Raw genomic sequence first — 23,777 nt, 5'->3', positions numbered from 1 at the left:
GCTTAGAAGGGACCAGGTACTCTGCTGGGTGTAAACCAAAATCAAAACAACAACAAAATTTTTTTGCATGTGTGCTAAGTTACCTCAGTCGTGTGTGACTCTTTGCAACCCTCGTGGACTGTAGCCTGCCAGGCTCCTCTGTCCATGAGATTTCCCAGGCAAGAATACTGAAATGGGTTGCCCTGCCCTCCTCCAAGGGATCTTCCCAACCCAGGGATTAAAGCTGAGTCTTCTGCAGCTCCTGCATTGCAGGCAGATTCTTTCCCTCTGAGCCATCAGGGAAGCCCCAGCATACATGCTGACAGTCAGTTAAACAATGTTAAAAAAAATTTGCAATGGTATTGAGGAACTAATTTAAAATTATTCCCTACATCCCAAATCAAAAAAATATAGGTTGGTTCTTATTTCTTTTGGCAAAATTGGAGTGAGACAAACTTAAGGGTTTCTTCAACTTAGCACTAATGATATGTTGAGCCAGTTGATTCTTTCTTTTGGAGACTGTCCTGTGTCTTGTAGGATGTCTAGCAGCCTACTTGGCCTGTATCACTAGATGTCGATATCATCCCGCTAATTGTGAGAGGCAGAAATGTCTCCTCACATTGCCAAACCTCTGAGGGGAAAAAATTACCTCAAGTTGAGAACCACTGCTTTATATCAATGTGAGGAGACTCAACTCCTCAGGGTCCATCTGGCAGAACCACACTGAGGCAGATTAATATTTATTTGCATATTAACTATTTTAGTAGAAAGCATACACATATAAGCACATTAATAAACTTGTGTATGTACACAGATTTTATATATATATGATGTGTATATAACACACAGCATTTTTTCGCTCTTCTTCCAAAAAACTATTGTAGATATTTAGTGAAGAAACAATAACCAGTCAGCCTGGTAATGTGCTTTTATGAAGTAATGAAGCTTGAAAGGTGTGTGTGTGTGTGTGTGTGTGTGTGTGTCTGAACTGGCTCAGTTTAGCATATTCTGTATTGATTTTTATTGAAAGTGGGTTTTATTACTGTATCAGGAAACGCATTGCTTACAGACTAAATTTACCAATGTAACATCAAAATCATCTTCTGTGAGGAGATACACTATAAGAAAAAATAAATTGGGTGATATGATGGTGATTTGTGGGGAGGACTTCTAATATTAATAGATAAAGTAGTCAGGGAAAGGTTTGAAGTGGAGATTTTTGATCTGAGGTCTAAAAGATAAGAATGAATGCAAAAAACATGGACAAAAGTAAGTGCTAAGGATCTAAGGTAACAAAAAGCTAAGAAAATTTGAGCAAAAGAAGGGGTGTTTTGTCCAAGGATGGTAACAAAGGGGGAGATTATAAAATGTCATCACCCAACAATGTCCTGTGCCAGTTGGCAGGGATATTTGGCTTATTTTGCATTGTTTAAAATTTTAGGCAACATTTAAATATTACAGTGTTGTATGAAAATCAAGAGTTCTAGCTTCTCCTGAAAAATTAGATTGTCTGATCCCTTCAGAGTTGTCCTCAGCTGTGGAAACTGTCATCTGGAGCTGGATTGAGGCAGTCTCCCCACACCCTTGTTTTTTGGCACCGTCCACTCATATTGCGTGTGCTCAGGTTCTAAGGCCCAGCCTGTGTTGTCCTATTAATTAGCTATTCATATATGTCCCTGTAGGTATGCAGTTTTCATTCTCTTAAGTACCATGATCTGCTTTAAAAAGAACAAAAAGATTACTCAGCAATCTCTGGAAGGATAGATTATAGAGACAAGCGTGGAAATGGGGAGAATTTTTTAGAGGATGCTGCAGATGGGGATGAAGGCGTCTTGACTTGAAGTGGTACCAGGGAGATGGAGAACAGTGGTCTAGGCCTCTGTGTGGCACAGTTTCAGGCGCAGCCCCTGGAGCAGAGGCCCTGAGTGTGATGAGGGAACGGGCTTCTGGACTTGTGTAGTAGAATGGTCCTGAAGGTAGGATTTGAAACAGGCCTTGCAGGTAGACATGAAGGCTCTTGCTGATGGATTTGCCTTGTGTGAAAGCAGCAGTAGTTCGGGAAAGGAAAAAATATCGTGAATTACCCAACTTTGATTTGAATTTTCTTTGTTTAGTTCCAGATGAAATGTTAGAATTAATTTATGTCAGTGCTAAAAGTATAAGGTGCACTGTATAAAGCAGCAGAATAGACACTTCTGGCTTTGAGTGTGTAGCAGTCATTATTTTCCATCTGGTTCTCTAAACAAGTGTCATATGAAAAGTGTCTTGGTAGCTTGAATGTATGGATTCATGTCTGCACGGTATTTATAAACACACGATGTGAATTCTTGCCCTTTCTAGGATTTTAATGGTTTCACATTAAATGGTAGGTCATTATACTTTTCACTGAGACAGTGAAGGGTGATTAACTCCGTCTGGGTTCAACCAGTGTAATTTTAGAGGCTACAAATATTGTTACAAGTCAGGTTAAGGTTTAAAGGTGAAAGTATAGTGAAGCTTGACTGAGTGACTTTTATAGCATGGAATTAATGTACACAAACAAAGAAAGTCTTGTTTTCTTTTCATTATGAGTGCAGAGAACAAATGACTAGCTTGTTATAGAGAGGAAAATGTGAAAATTAGGTTGGTCTACAATAAAAATCTGTGCTGCGTGAACCCATTTACTCAGTATTTCAAATTGAAAATTCCTTGTAAAGCCCTGTTTAACGTTGCTGAGATTCAGAAACTTTAGACCTTGAATTTTTGCCCTTTGTTAAGATAGACTATCCTAACAAATGGCATCAACAGATTTTGTATCTTTTACATAAAGAAGGAAACTTACCACAATAAATATACTTGCACTCTCCAAGAGGGGAAAATTGCCCTTTTCTCTCCACTGACTGTTTTTAATAGATCCAGCTCCCCCAAAATGCTTCCATTTCTCTCCATTTCTCTGAGTAAGTACTTTGGGTAATTTGATATAGCCTTTTCCTAGTAAGATTCAAATCTTGGAGACTGGATTTCAGTCGAGGAATGGGGTGTGAAGGCATAAGGTTGCTTCCTGTGACCCAGCAATGGAATTAGAAGAGTAAGTCTTCCTTGAAATACTGTGTTTAGTATCTACATTGATCTTAAAGGCAGATGAGAAATGAAATCTGATGCTTAAGTGGACCCATTTTGCTTAAATGACCAGATTTTTTTTTCAAGGTAAACTGGAAACTAATATTTGAGACAATAAAAATCCTTATATCTAATAAATTGGCTTCTCTCTTCCCCTTTAATATTCAGCTCTATTTTTATTTATAGTTTTTGCTTTGGTTTGAATGTCTTTCAAAATATGACAGGATTTTGTGGGGAAAAACATTTTGACTTAACAGATTTTAGATGTAAACTTTAAAGAATTTTGGGAACATTTTGTTTTTACAGAAGTTGAATAGATTTGTTTGGAGGCCCTGGGGGAAAAAAAAAATAAAAAACCTCCAAGAATTGAACAATAATGGGCGAAGTAAATAGCTTTCATTTCGGCTAACTGATCCTTTAAAAAAACAGAGCAGCCTGATCTGACATCATTCAAGTTGTAAAGGTTGGGGTGAGATGAGTAGGTATGGTCCCTGAGGTCAAAGTGGAAATGCAAGGTCAAGGCTTTGCACTTAGCCTTGTGTCAACAGCGTCATGCCCTAATAAGTCTCAGAACTGATTTGATTGGGCTCAGCTGCAAGTATGGGCTGCCCTGGTGGCAGAATCCACCTGCAATGTAAGAGACCTGGGTTCGATCTCTGGGTTGGGAAGATCCCCTGGAGGAGGGAATGGCAACCCACTCCAGTATTCTTGCCTGGAGAATTCCCATGGACAGAGGATCCTGGTGGGCTACAGTCCATGGGGTCGCAAAGAGTCAGACACGACTGAGTGACTAAGCACATGTGTATACAGCTGCATATATAAATATATTATGCACTTTCCTGAACTTAAAGAAACCAGTACATGAAGGCTTTATGCCTTTGTATTCCTGCTAAATGATGCAAATTCAAAGAATTTATACCTATGAGGGGAAAAAAGTCTTAAAGGATGGTTTACTCAGGATTAAAGTATGCTTGGTAACGCTGATTTTTCTTATAAATGGTGTGTGTATATTCTGTGCATACACTTCTTAAAATTAATCTTTGCACATACACATGTTGTTATGGAACATGCCTAATTCAAGGGCATACATTAATTACCTTTATTTTCTTTGAATTCAGTCCTCCTGTAGTCAGAAAAATTTTTCTGATGACATCAGTGGTTTTAAATTTAGTTCGGTTCTATAATGGTAGAGATTAGCAGAAGAGCATTGAGAAAGTCCCAGCGCAATGTAATGAAACGCTTAGATAAAATATCATTTAGCTTTTCTGCTACTCTATGGCAGACTGAATACATGTGCTGAATACGCTGAATCCATGTGGTACAAGCCAGTCTTGGTGTGTTCCTTGGTCCTTACTGCTGCTTTTGTTTTGGAAATACGGAAGAATCTGATTTGTTTCAGAGCTTTGCTTGAACAGGGCTTTGTGTTGCTCTGTCAAACACTGGATGTACAAGAGATGCTTGAACTTCTTAGATTGCTTGAACTTCTTAGACTAGAACTTCTTCTTGTCTGAGATCAGTTTGTGATCACGTTCTATTTCTAGACCTTGATTGAGACCACATGAATCTCTTGTGCCTGCCATCTTGACTTTAATACTTTAGGCAGACTTGACACAGGACACAATTCCAAGGGTCTGTGTCTTCTATTGAAAAGTGGCCCTGGAGTTGTGGAGCTTTTCCTGGCAAGTCATCATAAACTGATTGATTCACACTGCTTTGAGAAGTAAGCAGAAATATTATGTCATATAAGCAGAAATCCAGGAGACATAAGCTGCTCACAGAGGCCAGAAACCACTGTGTTTTTTCTGCCTCTCAATTCTGCCATGTACACGGTTCACTTGAAATTGCCTTCACCTGAGACAAGCTGGCAAGGAGTGGATACTTGAATGACTGCAGGGCCACTGGGGAAAAAGTATGCTCACCATGGTCTTTGTTAAATAAACATATTCTATTTTGTACCCATTAGTGGAAGCCACTGTCCCAGAGCAATCCATCATCATGTTCCAATCTGGACAGTCTTCTCTGTAAGCTTACTGAACAGTTTTCGTTTTTAATTTTAGCCATCATTTTAGTCATAATTTTAATCTATACAAGAATGTTTAATTTTTTTCTGATTATTCCTTTTTCATAGCATTCTTTTCTTGTTTTGTAGATGCAATATCTTCCTGAACATTTCTGACATTATTTGGCAATAAGAATGTATTCTTCTTCTTCTCCCAACCTAGTTTCTTATGTGATGCTTGAGTTACCTTGGGCTTGCCTCATAGCTCAGTTGGTAAAGAGTCCACCTGCAATGTGGGAGACCTGGGTTCGATCCCTGGGTTGGGAAGATCCCCTGGAGAAGGGAAAGGCTCCAGTATTCAGAATACTCAGTATCCAGAATACTCTGGTATTCTGGCCTGGAGAATTCCATGGACTATACGGTCCATGGGGTCACAAAGAGTTGGACACGATTGTTCCCTTAATTCTCTCTGGGGTCAAATTTTAGTCCCTAAATTTTGGCTCTAGCTTCTCATTCTGCAGCTTTTCTTGCATGTCCAGCCATCCTTCCAATAGAAAGAAGGACTGTGTAATTAATAAAAGTCTCTGAGTTACAACTGATTCTCACTTGGAAATCTCCCTAGGAGTTCTGTGTGAGGTAAACAGAAGTGAGACTTTGCTTGAGGGGGATCAGCAGGAAACCAGCTGTCAGACTATAGGATCACTCAAATTAGAGTGAGGATTATGCACGGTTTCACCTGGCAGGTTGCTCAGTTTCACTGGGAAAGGGTCAGCTATTTTTGCTGGAGGATAATACCAGCTACCTGATGTTTCTGCACTTGGAAAGTAGGGGGTGACAAGTGAGAGAGCTGCCCTTACACAGACCCTTAATTTAATTCCCGTATCTTTAGCTCCTTTTCACACCCATCTTCCATAGTAGCTGCTGGATGAATCTTGATTTCCAAAGCCTGCTACTTCAGACAGGCTGCCTCTTCTACATTTTTCAGAGTCTCCTCACAGCAGATTCTAAGCTACAAATCTCTATTTAATTCCTAACACATTCCCACTCTTTCTTTTTCCAGCAGAAACACATGAATATCTCTTGTTTATTGGCGATTGCCATTCCTCTTCCCCATCTCAGAACTTCTGTGTCAGGGACTTTAGAAAGAGTGGAGGCCATTGTGTGTGCATGATTAGGCATCTTAATCAGTTACTACTACTTTGCATAATATAATGCATAATTAGATTTTTAATGTAAGTTATTACTTATAATAATAACTCGGTAGAATATAGTAATAATATTTCCACAGTGCTTAATAGGCACCTAAATGGAACCAGTGCAAACTGCTTTCTATTACAAAGTGTATTTATTTTAACTGTGTGTGCAATAGTTTATATTTACCATTTTATTTTATCAAGCTTACTTAATCAGATTAATTTGTAAACAACTAAATCCAGGGTTGATTTCTTTTGCTATTCTTTCATCCATTCAACACATATCTATGGAACTCTGTGAAGTGCTAGTTACTGTGAATGACCTGAAATATACTTTCTTTAGTTTTATGTAAACAATTTGACTTTTAATAAAGCCTAACTAAAGGAAAAGAACTGACAGAGAGGTTTGAAAAAGAATGTGAATACCGTCCTCATTCTAGGGTGAGCTAGACTTACATTTGGAAGGGGATGGGAGATGTTTAGCTTTCTGTTCATGATTTCTCCTGTGCCAAATACAGCACTAGTAAGTGATAACCATTCGTAAGTTATATTGAAAATGAATGCAGTCCCATTGCTTTGTTATTGGTTACAGGTTAGTGATACTGCAGTGGATTCATTTTCATCTTTCCTTATAACTAGCTTAAAAAAGAATACTGACTTATTTATCAGAAAACTGACTCAGATTCATTTGTGTGTGGCATGGTAAACTTTCAGGGAATTATTCTACTTTTCTCTTATTTAAAAGCTGGAGGAAATACACAATATATAGAATTCTGAAATATTAGTGGAAAAATGGTTTCTTCGCAGATTCTTATGCATACAAATGAGTGAAATGGCACACTGCCAATCAACAATGATTGAAAGAGTATTAAAGAGAAAACTACTGTGTTAGGAAAAAAATTCTAGCATATTAAATATTTTATAAGGAAACTTTTTTTTTTTTTAAAGTACTGTTAGTTTTAAAAAGAAAAAAATCAGTGTTGGCAGGCAGTTTCCCCTTTCTTTCTTTTTCTTCCCTGCAGTGACTATGGCTATCATTAAACACCACTGAGGTATAAAAATGTTTAACCAAAAGGCAAATACTTTGTTTTTATACCCATTACACATTAACTTTTATTTTGCCTTTTTATAATAGTCTTTAGGCATCTACTAAATTATTTATTACATTCAATTATGTGTAAGCAATCTGAAAGAGCAATGTTTTTTTCGGTAGATTTGTTTTTAGTAAATTAGCGAATAATCAACAGTGACAATTAATTTATACAACAGAGGGTGAACCGGGCTGCTGTTTTCTGTTTCCATACCTCTTAAGGCAGCTAAAGGGCTTCTCTGGTGGCTCAGCGGAAAAGAATCTGCCTGGGATGCAGGAGACGCAGGAGACAAGCATTTGACCCATGGGTTGGGAAGGTTCTCTGGAGGAGGGCATGGCAACTCAATCCAGTATCTTGCCTGAAGAGACCCATGGGCAGAGAAGCCTGGTGGGCTACAGTCCATAGGGTCACAAAGAGTTCAACATGGCTGAAGCCCCTTAGCATGCATGCAGCATTATATTCCTCATAACTCAAGATATATGTTAAATGATCTTTCCCTACCGTTGTCTTTCCTAAGGACCATAACTTAACTGTTATTCACCTATTATGTATTTCCATAATTTTCTTTGCAAAGTAATTGCTTGACAATTTTGATGACATATAGACAAGAAGACTAAACCTTGTGATGATCACAAAACAGAAGTTTTTAGGTGAATCAATTCAATGATAGATATAATGTACCAAGGGACATAGTTTAAAATAGGTCATTTAAATTCTTAATTTGCATAAAACATTTTTTCTTTCTGAAATATGTCCATGGTTCTCTTGAACCCAGTTATGTTTCATGCTTCCAGCAGGTGGAGATAAAAGGTTTCTAGGAATGAAGCTAGTGATCTGGTGTGTCTAACGGGGAACATGTTAGACCACAAAAATGCAAGAGTGGAAAATTACGTTGTGGAAAAGTCAGAGCAGGAGTCATTCTTTTCCTGTCTTCACAGTTCTTTTGCTTTCAATTGTAGCTAATTGAAATGAGTGTCACCCCAAAGTGGACCAGATAGAAGAGTCTGCCAGTCTTGTGAGGTGAACACATTTTCCTTCATAAAAAGTTTCTTTTAGTTCTTCAATTCAGTTCAGTTCAGTCACTCAGTCGTGTCCAACTCTTTGCGACCCCATGAATCGCAGCACGCCAGGTCTCCCTGTCCATCACCAACTCCTCGAGTTCGCTCAGACTCACGGGCATCAAGTCAGTGATGCCATCCAGCCATCTCATCCTCTGTTGTCCCCTTCTCCTCCTGCCCCCAACCCCTCCCAGCATCAGAGTCTTTTCCAATGAGTCAACTCTTCGCATGAGGTGGCCAAAGTACTGGAGTTTCAGCTTTAGCATCATTCCCTCCAAAGAAATCCCAGGGCCGATCTCTTAGAATGGACTGGTTGGATCTCCCTGCAGTCCAAGGGACTCTCAAGAGTCTTCTCCAACACCACAGTTCAAAAGCATCAATTCTTCGGCGCTCAGCCTTCTTCACAGTCCAACTGTCACATCCATACATGACCACAGGAAAAACCATAGCCTTGACTAGACGGACCTTTGTTGGCAAAGTAATGTCTCTGCTTTTCAATATGTTATCTAGGTTGGTCATAACTTTTCTTCCAAGGAGTAAGCGTCTTTTAATTTCATGGCTGCAGTCACCATCTGCAGTGATTTTGGAGCCTCCCAAAAAATAAAGTCTGACACTGTTTCCACTGATTCCCCATCTATTTCCCATTTAGTTCTTAGCTCTTTTTAATTGATGTGAAAACTCTGACAAAAAGACAACTTGGAAACAAATCACACATGTATGAGAAAAATACATTGACAGCAAGACTTCAAATTTCACTCTCAAGAGGACATAACATTTGTACAGTTAGTTCTTCACATCTTCACAACTCTTCCCCAGATTTATTTCAGTATCCTTGATGCTGAAGAAGACATTGGAACATGTAGTTACTGGCCAGATGTTATTAAAAGTATATGCAGGATTTCCCTGGCAGTTCAGTGGTTAAGACTCCATTGCAGTGGGCATACGATTGATCCCTGATCAGGGAAGTTTCCATGTGCCACACTGCATGGTAAGAAAAAATGATAATTAAAAAATAAAAGGTCCCCAGTACCTCTTGCACTGTTGGTGGGGATGTCAATTCATACGGCAACTATGGAAGACAGTACGGAGATGCCTTAAAAAACTAGGAATAAAGCCACCATAAGACCCAGCAATCCTACTCCTAGGCATATACCCTGAGGAAACCAAAATTGAAAATGACACATGTATCCCATTGTTCATTGCAGCACTATTGACAATAGCTAGAACATGGAAGCAACCCAGATGTCCTTTGACAGATGAATGGGTAAAGAAGTTGTGGTATGTATACACAATGGACTATTACTCAGCCTGAAAAAGGAACACATTTGAGTCAGTTCTAATGAGGTGGATGAACCTAGAATATATTATACAAAGTGAAGTAAATGAGAAAAAGAAAAATAAATATTTATGGGCATCCGGTCCCATCACTTCATGGCAATTAGATGGGGAAACAGTGACAGACTTTATTTTTTTGGGCTCCAGAATCACTGCAGATGGTGACTGCAGCCATGAAATTAAAAGATACTTGCTCCTTGGAAGAAAAGTTATGACCAACCTAGACAGCATATTAAAAAGCAGAGACATTACTTTGCCAACAAAGGTCTGCTAGTCAAAGCTATGGTTTTTCCAGTAGTCATGTATGCATGTGAGAGTTGGACTGTAAAGAAAATTGAGTGCTGAAGCATTGATGCTTTTAAATTGTGGTGCTGGAGAAGACTCTTGAGAATCCCTTGGACTGCAAGGAGATCCAGCCAGTCCATCCTAAAGGAAATCAGTCCTGAATATTCACTGGAAGGACTGATGTTGAAGCTGAAACTCCAATACTTTGGGTCACCTGATGGGAAGAACTGACTCATTTGAAAAGACCCTGATGCTGGGAAAGATTGAAGGCGAGAGGAGAAGGGGATGACAGAGGATGAGATGGTTGGATGACATCACTGACTGAAGGGACACAAGTTTGAGTAAATTCTGGGAGTTTGCGATAGACAGGGAAGCCTGGCATGCTGCAGTCCATGGGGTTGCAAAGAGTCGGACAAGACTGAGCGACTGAACTGAACTGAACTGAATGCATATATGTGGAATCTGGAAAGATGTACTGAAGAATTTATTTGTAGGGCAGCAATGGAGAAACAGGCAGAGAACAGACATGGACATGGAGAGAGGGGAGGAGAGGGTGAAGATGTATGGAGAGAGTAACGTGGAAATTTACATTACCATGTGTAAAATGATAGCCAATGGGAATTTGATGTATGTCTCAGAAAACTCAAACAGGGGCTCAGTATCAACCTAGAGGGGTAGGGTGGGGAGGGACATGGGAGGAAGTTTCAAGACGAAGGGCATATATGTATACCTATGGCTGATTCATGTTGAGGTTTGACAGAAAACAAAATTCTGTAAAGCAATTATCCTCTAATTAAAAAATTAAAATATGAGTACATGCAGCATATATATAAAAAAGCGTGAATTCATTGTTATCTTGTTCATGAATTATTTCTTAATATCTTTGGATACAGTTATGGATATCTTAAAATTATATAGCATCTTTATTAGCATGACTTCTGCTCAAGGATGTTTTCAAAAGGTCCCACCTACTTCTCAGAAAACAAACATCCAGACAAGAGACTTGCTAGTCTACCTTAGAGGTCACAGGATTTATTACCAGGTTGTTATATTTTTTTCATTTTTTGACCTATATTTTATTGCCAATATAATTATGTGCAGAGTAGGAGTTAGCCCTCCCGAATCTACCATTGTTTTATTGATTTTATTGAGGTTTTATAAAGGTAGGGTGCAGTTGCTTTTTTTTGTGGTCTAGATAGCTCCAGAAAAATGTCTGTCTAGGAAATCTATCTATCCATCTCTATGCATGTTAGCTATTCCTGATTTTCTTCCTTTTTTCTTTCCCCCTCCTCATCCTGTGTTTGCAGCAAGGAATAGAAAAGAAAGCAGCTTTTCCCTCCCAAACACTCAGAGTACTTTGTCAGGTTTTGAGGGAAGAGGTTAACATTCTGAAACACTGCTGTGTTTTATTGCCAGTAAATGTTTTTACTCACCAGTGAAAAGTTTGTAAATAGGCACTGTTTAAGAAAAGAAAGAGATAATAAGTACTCAGACTTTTCCCTTCAAATTCTCTATAACTAAGAGAATGCACTGGTGATCTCAGCCCTTCTGAACAATAGTTGGGATCACAAAACCACTACTCATCATACAGCCTGCCTGGCATAATTAGCAGCTTTGACTCAAAGGAGACTAAAGGGTGTTTAGAATTGAGGGAAAAGCTTCCCTACCCACCCTTATCCTCGGTTATTCAGAACTAAGACTGCACATAACCCAAAAGGCCAGGGTTGTGGCTGAACAAGTAGTTGCATTCTATACCTGTTCTTCAGATGGAATGTTTTCTCTGATGTGCCATTTGGAGGACAGCCCATTAAAAGCCTAAAAGAACAGTAGAGTTTGTGCACCAGACGGATGGTTGGGGAACAGTTTCTGTTCATTCAGTAAAGGCAAGTCGTGCTCAACCATCACTGTTGCCTGCGTTTGATCAGCTCAGGACACATGAATAGCTGTCATTGAAGACTTCTGGCTGGGTGAATAGTGTATATTACAAAGAGATTTGATAGGCAGGATTTGGCCAGCATGGTTGACTGGTTAGCACCCACAACTCAGAAGGACTAGGTTTTATTCTTTCTTTTCTCGCTGAATGCTACCGTGGAAGGATAGCCTGTGCTGATAATAATTGCTGGCAACTCAAGCACGTTTAAATACATATTAACCCTTTCTTTCCACTATGGTAATTAAGGACTGCTCCAGAACACCAGGGCTTCCTTAGTAGCTCAGATGGTAAAGCATCTGCCTGCAATGCAGGAGACCCAGGTTCTATCCCTGGGTCGGGAAGATCCCTTCAAGAAGGGAATGGCAACCCACTCCAGTATTCTTGCCTGGAGAATCCCATAGACAAAGGAGCCTGGTAGGCTACAGTCCATAGGGTTGCAAAGAATCAGACACGACGGAGTGAGTAACACACATAACAACACCAAATGGTAGTTGGTGAATTGAAATGCTCTTTCTAGAGTCCTCTTGCCAAGATAGCCATCTTTTCCCTTTTGACTGAAAGCCACAGCGTGATCTGCATTCTCGTTTTCTTGGACCTGAATGTGAACTCTGTCTTGGATTACCCTCTTCAGGCTCCTGGCTTTGGAGAAGATGGCATGTCATAAGCTTTATTCTTTTCTTTCAACAACTTTTCTGCTGATGTCTTGCTTGATGATTAACTCCATGTTACCCACTCACAGTTCAGACTTGGACTTTCTGCTGAATCTTCTTCTTTTCCTTGTTGGGGTTTTCACCATTTATATCACTTGAATCTTAACTCTGTTCAGCTGGTACTTGGATAGGGAAGAATTGCCACAAATGCTTGGCAGTGCAAATTTCCTAGGCTTCCTTTGAAATCCCACCTTTGTTGCTATCTGCAGATCTTCTTTTGATTACTCCACGAAACACTAATTTGTCATAATAATAACAAACAAAGCAAAACAAACAAAAAACCCTTAACTATATCACAAATAGTTGCCTGGATATTTGGCAATTTTGATTGTTACCACCGGGCGAATACTGGCATCTAGTGAGTCAAGGCCAAGAATGCTGCTTGCTGCTGCTGCTGCTGCTGATTCACGTATGTGTGGAATCAAAAAAAGCCCAAATGAGCCTCTGTGGTGGCTCAGTAGTAAAGAATCCGCCTGCCAATGCAGGAGACATGGGTACGATCCCTGATCTGGGAAGATCCCTCATGCCACAGAGCAACTAAGCCCGTGTGCCTCAACTATTGAGCCTGTGCTCGTGCACTAGAGCCCGGGAAGTGCAACTCCTGAAGCCCGAGTGCCCTAAGAGCGTGTGCTCTGCAACCAGAGAAGCCACGGCAATGAGCACCCCGCGCCACACAGCTAGAGAGTAGCCGCCACTCTCCACGAGAAAAAGTCCTGTGCAGCAACAGAGCTCCAGCACAGCCAAAAATAAATAAAATTAAATGTATATGTAAGTAAGTAAGTAAATGCCTAAAAGAGCCCAACTTTAGACAAAGAGACTAGAATGGCCATTATCAGGGGCTGAGGGTGAGGAATAAGGGAGATATTGTTTAAGGAAACAGCTTTGCAATTAGTAGACTAATACTTCCGGAGGTCAGTGTATAGCATAGTTACTATAGTCAACAGTACTATAGCCTAGACTTCAAAGTTGCTAGGAGACAAGAACTTAATTGTCCTCACCTCAGGAAAGATAATTATGTGAGCATGATGAAGGTGTTAGCTAATGCTGCAATACTAATCATAATTGCAATACATGAGTCAATCAGATCAACACGTTATACCCCTTAAACTTACACTATATGTCAATTACAACTCAATTAACAAAACAAAACAAATGATGTTCTGGAAGGCACCAGAAGAGTTTTATACCTTTTTTATTTCATTTACAGGTAATATTTTCCTCATATAATCAATTAATGATCTTTTGTCTGTATACTTCCCACATCATTCATTGTGAACTTGATGTGTATTGAAACCGCTTCTTGACTTGCTTCTCTTCCTCTGGCCTTCTTTTTCCTCATCTACCTTCTGAAGCATCGCAGCTGTGATTTGGGGAAGGTTAAGTTAGCACTCACTTCTGATTTTCTTAATCTTATGTATCAGCCTTGAATAATGTAAGTAGCCCAAGCTCTATAGAGTCAGAGCCTCAACTCACATTCCTGGTATCTTCCAGCCTCAGTTCCCCTGTCTGTAATATTATCACATCAGTATCCCAGTCTATTCATAAGTTTATTGGAAGAGTAAAGTGAAATATTAACACAGTGTTTGGCACAAAGCCTTGATAATTTATTTCTATATTTTTCTTTATTAACATTTTTTCAGTTATAGATTGATAGCATGCACAAATAGCAGGCTAACTGTATGTTTGTTTCTGTATTTCCCCTTATTGAGGTTTGCCACCCAGATTACAACTGCTTTGAGCCAATTGCCCTTAACGTCTTCTCCTTTAAAGCTTGCCTTTCTGCTTTCAGTAGAATTCCTTGTGTCACTGTATCCATATCCCTACCCGAACTGCCTCCAATTTAACCCAAGATAGTATCCACTTCTCAATTACTTAAATATCCAAATATTTATATTAGTAGTTGAGATTGGTCACACATCTTTCCCCCTTTTTCCTCATATGTATGTTCCTTTATATTCAAGATTTGTGTATTTTTGCTTAACTTTTGTAATTTTCCTATATTACTTTTTTTCAATGCTGAGTATGACTAGCTCACAGAAAAAGTGACTACATTATGAGTTCTGATAGACTATTTTACCTTTTTATTAAGTTTGAGAATTTGAATATTGTGGCAATTTGAATTAAAATGCTTTTTTGATTAACATTAGTATCAGATGTCCTGACCTATGGGATTGGGAAATGGATTCTATAAATGTCTGCCAGGGTTCTTTGTGTTTGTATTTGAGCAACTAATGGGGAAAGATAGTATAAGTGGTAATTTAATTCAAAATCACTAATTTTTCCCTTTAGAAAATTGGTTTATGCATGCATGTATGGAGGATAAGGTGGAAAGAAAGGGGTCTGTAAATTTGTTCTTTGGTTTCTACCTTTTCATTTCAAATTTCCGTTTGTCAGTTATTTAATTCTGATAACTGTGATTAGCATATTGAAACCTTTTAAAGTGCCCTCATTGTTTTTCTTGTCTAAAAATGTAAAAACCACAAAAAGACAGCTATTGCATATCACACTTGGAATTTGTAATAGAAATGCTTAACTTTCATGTAAAGATTTTCAAGTCAGCATCTGTGATGTTTCCATAATTTTAAGGTATGACTTTTTAAAGAAAAAAACTCAATTTTTAATTTAGTTATTATCATTTTAATGTATAGAAATATGTTTGATGATAGGTGTTTATAATGATACAAAAATGCTCTGTATTGACAGCCTTAGGGAGCAGGGAAAAAGAGGTTGTTCTTTGAGTATAGTGTCTCAGTTTGCCAGATGAAAAAATTCTGGAGATCTGTTTCAGAAAGTGTGACTATACTTAGCACTATTTCAGTGTACCCTTAGAAATGGTTAAAAGCGTAAATTTTATGTTATGTGTTTTCACCACAGTTGAAAGAGGAAAGCTCAGAATTTAATCTAGATGGGCATGTTTTTATTGCAATGCCATTGCTTAGTGAGTTTTGTGTAGTAGAAGTGGGACATGTCTTTCTTGTTTAAAGATGTTGTCACTTAAGAGGGAGCTGGTAGTAAGATCTACCGCGTGATTGTTGAGAGATTTAAATGAGATAATTTGTGTGAGGTGCTTAATGTAGTCTCTAACTCTTTCTAAATGTGAAACCATTTCCGTTATGTAGAGTACAATAAAATGAACTGCAATGTACTATAATTTATTTAATTATATAGGATGGCATAATGATTAAGTGCAGAAACTCAGTGCCTAATTACAAGCTCTGTGAGCTTGGGAAATTTGAATTCCTTAAACTTTTTGTGCTCATGAGCTTTCTCATTTCTTTAGTGGATAAAGCAATATCTATTTCATATGGTTGATGATGAAAGGATTAAATAAGTTAATGCATTTAACACGTATACTATGTTTTATGTAAGTGTCATTATTGTCTTACTTTGATGATTTAGAAGGTAATGATAGCCTGGATGTTAGTAGTGGTTTAGAGTTTTAAAGTAATACATATTTTAAACTCACTAATTATTCTCAATTATTGTTTCTTTTTATTTAATATTATCTCTCTTGATGGATCATTTTAAAGCTATATCTACCAGGGGTGTAATCTTTACACATTCCCATGGATTGAAGTGTTTTGAGGTGATTTATAGAATTACAAATAACTAGGCAGCACTGGGCAAAAAACCTAAGAAATTAAGTTCTGTTGAAGGAGGAAAGTTTTTACTGCATATCTTTCAGCCAGTTCCAGATGCTATGAAGACTAGTGATCACTGTTGCATGTTTTGTTTGTTTAAAATAAATATCAGGCTTCAGAGAAACAGTTTATTATACATGAAAGAGCTGTGGCGAAGGCATTTAAGATATTGAAGTTTTCAATATAAGTATGTTCCTTTATTGGAAAAGAATGCTTTATTAATTTTTGGGTCCTTTTAGAGTTTTTTGCGTGGCTTCAAAAAAGTAGTTGGTGCCTCCTGAAGTTTTCACATTGCATGGCATTTTGACATTGTGCCAAGCATAGATGAAAATATGTAAGTTCTTTGTGCACATGCTTTTTGGGTCTGTGTGTGTGGCGGGGCAGGAGGTGGTGATTAAATCCTCACTCTATGTCCAGACGTCTCACATCCTGCTTAGTCTTAGGGAGGCAGGTTGCTTTCATATAATTACAGTTTTGGGCTAATATGCCCCTTTGAACATGTTGAATTCTTACTTAATGTATTGATTTTTAAACATAATTATAACGTGAACTTAATTTGGTATATGTGTTTGGACCATGTGCTTCTCCTTGGCAAATGCTTCCTTAAATTATATGCTTGTGCGTGTATTAAAGTGTAGGAAATTATTGTTTTACTTGTAACATGCTCAAGGTGCATTTTAATAAATATAAAGGAATACCCCGAGGCAGGGGAACAGGGAGATCAAAAGCTTACTGTATTTTAGAAGCTAGTTTTATTAAGGTTGATTATTAATTTAAGGATTTATTTTTGGTGGGTAAAATGGTTGGGAAGGGTATGAGCCTAAGTAGATCTTTTGGGTGTGTGTGTGTGTGTGTGTGTGTGTGTGTGTGTGTGTGCGTGCGCGTGCGCGCATTTTCTTTTTTTTGCCTATATCCTGTCTTATCCCACTCCCCCCCCCCCCACCTTTTTGTTTATTATTCTAGAGAGCTCTCATAGCACTTTTTAAAACAGCAAAGGCCCAGGGTAGTGGGTGGGGAGGTGGGGGAGAAGATTTCAGTCAAAGAACATATGTTGTTTTAACTCTTTGGTTAGTAAAGTGAGTTGAAAGCCACATAAATAAAAGGGCATCAACAAAACAGTCATCAATTTACAGGATCCTGATCCTCCCCCAAATCTCTGTAATGCTTAGGATAAATGTAAGAGGAGATCTTACTTAGTGATACTTTATCAGAATGTGATCTACATTGCTGAGGAGTGAGAAATCTTTTTAACAGTTGCCTTTAAGGAACTGTAAATTTCAACAATTATTCAGCCCATTGCTTTCAGCACCTTTTGTTGGCTTATTAGTGTGTAGAACAGCAGGGTTGAACCAGGAGAAAGAGCCTGTGCATTTTAATTAGCTCCAAAGACAGGGTGAGATAAAAGCCAGGATTTTTGCCTCATTTTCATTTCGCATGGGCTGATTAAGGATGCTATTGTAGGCTGAGCTGGCTTGACCTAATCTCAGTGACCACCCATTTATGGAAGGGGAATGGCAAAAACTTGCTCCAGTTTTCTGAATGGGATTAGGAAAGCACTAATTAGCAAACCCTGAAAGCCATGAGGCGTGGATAGGAACACAGCACCCATCCTTAAGAAACAAATGCAGTCTGGGGAAACATTCACCAATTGAACCAATTAACGCTTGCATATATTAGGAACTTGGTGATGTGTTTTCCGTTTTTAATTACTTAACCATGAATAAGAGCCTGATGTTCCTCAAGCTGTACTTGTTTATTAAATAAATACTTCTGGCCTGAAGAGAGATGTCAAAACTTGAAGGGTACTAATGCTGATAAAGAGGCCTGTAAATAGTTGAAGAATAGATTTGAGCTGAATGTGACCTCGCTGGAGGGGAAGTGGCTGAGACTACCATCTGCAGAACTTTGAAGTTAACTCTTTCTGCTAAAGTACAGCCAGACTTTAATTATTGATAGGGAAAACCAGTCTACTTGGGGGTCACTGGCTCTTTCCTTCTCTTTGACCTACTTTGAATCCTGCAGAATATTATAGAAAGGACATAGTTCTAGGAGTCAACAAAACTAGACCTGGGTGAAAATCCCTTTGCAGTTTACTAGTGTAGAACATTAGGAAGGTACTTCTCATCTTTGAGTTTCAATTTCATTACCTTAAAAATGAAAATAAAAATATCTATTTTATAAAATTGTTTTTATCCATGGTATAATATATGTAATGTTGTGGGTGGTAGCTGGTTTCAATAAGGACCCCTGAAGAAGCTGTTGGCATTACTGATTATTACTATCATTATTATTTCTGAGCATTTCAAACAAATATAAGGTAGCATATTTGGAAGATGTGAAAACTGAAAATACTTTGTCTAGAACCTTTGATCCAGAAGAGACAGGTGTAGGGTTATTTGGTTGAAATGAGATTGGGAGCTTCATACGGATTTCACTTATTCGTTCCTTTGCCCCTACTTTGGTTGACTGAATTGGCCACTAGATGGAAGCATATATTTTTATTGGTTTTGTATCTTTAAATAAATAGTTTTTTAATAAATAGATATGAGTATCTAAAATCAAAATATCAGATTTAGTCAGTATTATTGATAATTTTTGAATCTGTAGAACTAGGTGAGACTCCTACGCAGAAAATTACAATAAAAATAACTACAGGTTCCCTAAACACAGATAGATGTGGGATGTGTATGTGTGCAAATTATGTGCAATATTTTTTTAATGTTTAAGTGGCATTTCCTCCGAGTTTAGATGGCCCTATTATAATTACTTTTATTCATTTATATAGATTAAAACAACTTACTGTAAAATATTAAAAAAATTATGTGACTTAAATACATTCTTAGCCTAGAGGGATTGACTACACTTTCAGTAAGGTTCTAAGTGAACATAATTATTAGTTTGAGCAGTTTTGCATATATATGTTACTGATCAGGACTTCAGCCTCCAGATGTGTGATGCCAATTTTGTGATAATTATTTCTAAATATATCAGGAAGATTTTCATTTTCTCATGATTAGTTTCTCTTATGCTTTCATTTATTTCTTTCCAGTGTACCTTAGAATTTTCTTTAAACCACTAATGGGCTGCTTGAGATCCTCTGCTAGATTCTGATTCAAATAAGAAAAAATAAGAATTTCTGTTCTTTTTTTCAAGGAGCTTATAGTCTAGTTTGAGTGGAAAAAATAGAAATAGTTAAATAATACATGCAATTCATTATTTTAGAGGACAAAGAAATGATTCAAAACTGTAGGAAGAAATCATTTCATGCTGGAGTAGGCACTTTAGTGGTATATCTTGATGAAGAGTGAAGAGAATGGCAATGGGAAGGAAAAGGGATTTTAGGAAGAGGGAAGTATGTGAATAAAGAACAAAGCATGTTTGCATGTCAGTGAGTAATTTGACTTTTTAAGATAGGAAGGGAATTGTGGGAATTGGGGTTTACAAATGTAGATTGAGTTCAGGTTGGGGAACCTTTTAACTGACTGGGCTAAGTGCTGTGGAATGTATCCTATAGACAATTGAGAACATTCAGTTTAAATAGCCATAGTCACTTTGGAAGAGGAAAGGAATAGTTTATACCAGTTTCTTTGTCTTAAAATTCCAGTTGATTCCCATTTTGAAATTGCTTGAAGAAATTTAAGGGAAAAAGGGAATTTGGTGTTAGGCAAAGTTCAGATTTTCACTGTTAAACTGTGACGGGGCTGTTTCTTAGATTTGCTATAATTCACAAAATGTACAAGATAACCATATATTGTGGTCTTAAAGAAAATTTTAGAGAAAATTTATGTGTTCTTGTTCTCTTTGGCAAAGGATTACCCTGTGCACTTTGATTTCTGGCTCATTTTTATTTCTCTTCCATTGTGTGAATGGATTCTTTCTTGGTCATGTTAAGTGAATGAAGGCTTCTGAAACTTACAGCTGTATGTTAAGTAAAATGCATAGAATCAGTTAGTTGGTGAAAATATAGAATCAGTGTTGGATTTGGGTAGAACTAAAATTGGGCACATGCTGATACGAAGAGGAAAGACGGAGTGACCCTGAGTTTGGTTTCGGGGAAACATGAAGGTAGGGAACATGCTGTGATGTAAGCTGTGTCAAGGAAAAGCAGGCGGCATGAAAATCCAGGTAGAGGAAGACTGGAATCCTGAGGGATCTGGCAGTCAGGATTGTGTCTTTAGGTTCCTGATCATCTAGGCACAGGGTCTCGTAGGCAGAGTGGAAGCAGCCTTAGGTCAGGCTCCAGACAGCTGTGGGTGCTAATTCTAATGAGACTGCGTCATTGAGGGGTTCTGCCCCCTCCTTTTCTTCTATCTTCAGGTGAGTCCTTAGGTCTCCATTTTGAGGTACAGGGCAACACAGTTCAAATTGCATAGTTTAGGATATGGTGTGCTTAGTTGTTCCCTCGTGTCCGTCTCTTTGCGACCGCATGGACTGTAGCCCGCTAGACTCCTTTGTCCTTGGGGATTCTCCAGGCAAGGATACTGGAGTGGGTTGCCGTGCCCTCCTCCAGGGGATCTTCCCAACCCAGGTGATCGAACCCAGGTGTCCTGCTTTGTGGGCTGATTCTTTACCGTCTGAGCCAGTAGGGAAGCCCTAGTTTAGGATGGAGCTGCATTATTTAACTGCTGTTATTTCTCAGTACTCTTAGCTCTTTCTTTTTTCTTTTCTTTTTTTCCTTTGTTTAAACTTTTTATTTGATGTTGAAATTCTTTACTGTCTGAGCCTCCAAGGAAGCCATATTGGAATATAGCTATCAACAATGTTGTTATAGTTTCAGGTGAAGAGTGAAGGGACTCAGTCATGTGTATACATGTATCCTTTCTCCCTCAAACTCCGCTTCTAATCAGGCTGCTACATAACATTGAGTAGAGTTCCATGGGCTGTACAGTAGGTCCTTTTTGGAATACCCTTAGCTCTTGATTTTCAGATCCTGCAACTTGCTGGAGCAGTTCTTTTTTGGTTTGTTTGTTTGTTTCAGATCCTGGACTTTCCTTTTATTAGGAAACTAGCCTCTTATAATTTAATTTAAAAAATTATTATTGTAATATAATTGCTTTACAATATTGTGTTAGTTTCTGCTGTACAACAATGTCAATAAGCTCTATGTATACATTTATCCCCTCTCTCTGGGGCCTCCCTCCCACTCCCTCCCCCCATCCCACCCCTCTAGGTCTGGGGCAGTGCTAATGTGTTCATTACAGTGAGTCTGGTCTTCTATTTAGGACTTATTTCATGTCATCCCCTAGTAAGAAGAACCAGTTCTGATTAAACCTTGAATTAAAAAAACACAAAAACAACAAAACAGAAGAATAAAAGTAGGCAGACTTGTATGCTTTTATATAATTTATTTTAAATATTTAGTGAGTAAAGGTCTTTATGTGCCCTCAAGCAGGTAGAATTTTCAGGATCAAAGTTGAACGTTAGGGAGTAATGGTCTGAAATGGCACATGAATATAGAAACATAATTAGCTTCACCACTTAAGTGCTGGGACTTTCCGTTCCCTTTTATGTCTGTTACTGAACACCCTGGGCTATGGAAGAGGTTGACAAATTAATTTCAGTTTCATATAATCGCATATTCAACAACTCTGTTTTTCCCCGAGCCCCATTTTTCTGGCTAGAAATAGGTTATCTAAAAGTTTTACTTTTAAAAGAAACATTTATTGCTGCCCTATTTTCCTGTCAGACTCTGCTAAGTCTTTTTCATACCATATTTCGTTGCTTCCTCTCAATAGTTACTTTTTTTTCATTTTTTATAAGTCAGGAAACTAAGGGTAAAAGAGGTTAAGAAACTGGTGGTCCAAGTTTACACAACTAGTTAAAGGGCAGAGTTGGGATTCCAAAGTCCGAACTTTGTTCCTTTATATATGGTGCTTCGGCAGTATCCCTAAAGCAGACAAAAGGCACGCTGGTGTTTTTGGTTGTTATTGTCATTTTTGGATTTTTTTTTTGCCAAACCTCAAGGTTTGTGGGAACTTCATTCCCCACCAGGCCCCTTGCTGTGGAAGGCCAGAGTTTCTAACCACTGGACTCCCAGGGAATTTCCAGACATGCTGGTTTTATTTTTATGAAACTACAAATAAAATTGTTATAAAAGTTTTTAATTAACCTGATCAAATTCCCCTGGTATGTAGGCAAAGTCATGAAAATAGGAGATAAGCTTTCAATTGTGACACATTCAGAAAACCAAAAATGTTCATTTATCTGTCTTTTACTGTCTCATCTAGTCTGGAAGAGATTTATTTTAAGTATAATTTACTGCAGTGTCTTTAGTAAAGGGGAACTGAGTGTAAGAGACTTCTAGATAACTCACTTTTTAGAAGCAGAAGCAGCTTTCTTGATTCTCAGATCAGCTCTTTTCTCTGCAGGGCCCCATATCCTGGTTTTCTTCCCATGATAATGAAAATTCTAATTTATATGGGAAGGGCCCCCGACTCACCAGGAAAATGACTAATCAAATTGAACTTTCTGGCTGTGATTTAATTTGGTGGCATTAGTAAAGATGGTCTTAGGCTCTTGGGACAGAATTATTGAACACTAATTTAAACTTGACAAAATATAATCTAATATAGAATTTACCTTAAGCTGCAAAAAATTAAATTATTGCATTTGTAGGTGTAAATAGGGACTTTGTATTTTGGGCACAGTATTTGTTTTCTCTTAGGTCAGAAATAAATTCTCAAATGATATATCTTAAAAAATAGAAATAGACATTGTTAGTTTATATTTGGTAAGAAATAAGAAAGAAAATCAACAGTAATGGGGCTTTGGGAGGAAAACCATTAGATGTGATCTCTTCACCTGTTAAACCCAGCTGTCCCTTCTGGGATTTGGCTTTGTTTTCTGAGACCCATTTCTATGAAAATCTAACTAGGAAACTCTAAACTGCTGGTGACAAGAGTAGCCTATTTTACAAACCATGCAGTAACCAGGATCAAGTATCGGAGTACAGATTCAAGGCCCTTTCTATTTTTCATAAATTGAGTTTGGTGGTATTTTGTAAAACTATCTATCCTTTTTCCATTGCCAAGCTGACTAATCGACTGGTCTGTTGACACCATCTGTCTAAAGAATCCACAGCCGCTACCATGACTTTTGGTTCAGCTTTCAGTAGAAACACATTCCATCAGGAAAGAAAAAAAAATTTTTTTTTTTTAATTTCGTAAGTCTAAAGTTATGAATCACATTGGAATTTCCCTTTCTTTCTTTTGATTTTTCAGTCTTTCTTTTTCTTTGTTTCTTGTTTTTCATTATCCAAACACATTGATTTAACGTCTTGTAATTTAATTTCAAGAGTTTAGCACTATGAATTTTGATGATGTGTTAATAGAAATTAATACATTGGCCCATGATATGAATATGACATAGGATGCCTATCATGTTTGAAAGGAAATAATGTATGTATAACTTATATTAAAAAAAAAACTCTAAAAAAAATTCTCTAAATGAGTCCA

General features: G+C 37.9%; 1 protein-coding gene across 1 annotated transcript in view; it reads left to right on the top strand.

The window, feature by feature from the left end:
* ROBO1 (roundabout guidance receptor 1) overlaps nt 1-23,777 on the top strand; it is a 448,749-nt gene that overhangs the window by 24,418 nt on the left and 400,554 nt on the right. The window lies entirely within an intron of this gene.

The sequence above is a fragment of the Budorcas taxicolor genome, chromosome 1 (genome assembly GCF_023091745.1).
Source record: "Budorcas taxicolor isolate Tak-1 chromosome 1, Takin1.1, whole genome shotgun sequence".
NCBI lineage: Eukaryota > Metazoa > Chordata > Mammalia > Artiodactyla > Bovidae > Budorcas > Budorcas taxicolor.
The sequence above is the reverse complement of the archived record's forward strand: the minus strand, read 5'-3'. Positions and strand labels throughout refer to the sequence as shown.